Source organism: Quercus suber, unplaced genomic scaffold (genome assembly GCF_002906115.3).
Source record: "Quercus suber isolate HL8 unplaced genomic scaffold, Cork oak 2.0 scaffold_141, whole genome shotgun sequence".
Taxonomy (NCBI): Eukaryota; Viridiplantae; Streptophyta; class Magnoliopsida; order Fagales; family Fagaceae; genus Quercus; species Quercus suber.
This window is the reverse complement of record NW_027069602.1, coordinates 106,485-107,901: the sequence shown is the minus strand read 5'-3', so window position 1 is coordinate 107,901 and position 1,417 is coordinate 106,485. Positions and strand designations below refer to the sequence as shown.

Sequence of the window (1,417 nt, the reverse complement as noted above, 5' to 3'; positions counted from 1 at the left end):
AACAAAATAGAATGGCCACACCAACCCATATTAACAATATATAATGACAACTGATAATGAACTATCATGTAACTATTTCAAAATATAAAAACTCATAAAAAAAATTATAAAACTTAATGTATTTGCGTGTGTGTGCATATGTCAATAACTTGATATATTTAAAAAGTTATAGAAAATTTGGTAACAAATGGAAAATTATGACACTAAGCCAGAAAAAAAAATAATAAAAAAAAATCTTATAGCACGCACAGAAAATTTGGTAATGAATGGAAAATTAAGATGCTAAACCCAAACAAAAAAAAAAGCTTCATCGCACGCGTGGAGGGCGTGTAATGAGTCTAGTATATATTTACTCATTTGCATTAATTGGAAGCACTATTAATTTTTTTATTATAAAAAAGTCCTTGATTATTATAATTATGATTTAGTTATTATTCTATGCGTCACAATAATAATTATAATATTTTTTAAAAAATAACCTATAAAAAATGTGCAACCCACGTATAACTAGTCTAATCTAATCTAATCTAATCTAATACTATATATAATAGCAGAAGCTTTTAATGAGGTGCTGACACGTTAGCAAAAAAGGCTATCTAAGAAACTGACACGTACGTTACTTAAACTTAAAAGAGCCGCACGGTGCGTTTGGAGAGGCTCCCTTTCAGACACCAACCCGCCTATACAAAGAAGAAAAAAACGCAGGCCCATATAAAAAACACCAAGCCGCTTATCCACAGAACAACGGTTAAAGGGCTTGCAACTAAAAAAAACCTAGCGATACAGAGAAGCCTGGGACACGGAGAGAAATAGAGAAAGAGGCGATGAGGCCTGGGACACGGAGATGAAATAGAGAGTAGAGGAGAAGATGGTGGTGTTTCTCTCTGAAAATCCTGCTTCCCTCAACCGGCGGTACTCTGTTACAGGGTGAGTTTTCTTTTTTTGCTTTCTTTGATTTCTTATTTTTTTAATAAACAAAATCTGAAACACTGATCTGATTCAAACAAAACTCTGATATACTCCAATCCGTCTTCTATTTCTTCTTCTTCATTGCCCAAATCTCAAATAAACCCTTCAAAATCTCATAAATCTCCCCTCAGGCCCTTCCTTTGCATCTCCAACGTCCCCAAACCACCACTTATTTTCTATTCCCAAGATTCTGCCTCTCAAACCATTTACAAGGTTTAGGTTGGCGTTTACAATGTCGGAGTATCGGTCGTATACACTATTTTTGGCATGCCGACAAATTGGCGATTGAGACGGATCAAGTTTCAAGGACTAAGACAGTTTCATTGTGGAGATGCTATGTTGTATTCGCTTAATGGGTTTTGGCCAGAATCATATCGGCGTCGGGCAGACGATACGGTGTGTTGGTTTTTGTTTTCGATTTTGCTATTACTCTTGCTCTGCCTCTACG

General features: G+C 35.4%; 1 long non-coding RNA gene across 3 annotated transcripts in view; it reads left to right on the top strand.

Moving 5' to 3' along the window:
* The first annotated feature begins 565 nt into the window (after positions 1–565).
* Positions 566–1,417, top strand: part of LOC112036722 (uncharacterized) — a 6,256-nt gene continuing 5,404 nt past the window's right edge. Inside the window, exons 1-2 of one of the 3 annotated variants that reach the window (XR_010630213.1) lie at positions 566–927; positions 1,101–1,365. This is a non-coding gene — a long non-coding RNA (uncharacterized LOC112036722). The remainder of the gene's footprint in view (positions 928–1,100; positions 1,366–1,417) is intronic. The other 2 variants (XR_010630212.1, XR_010630211.1) reach the window with 2 other exon arrangements.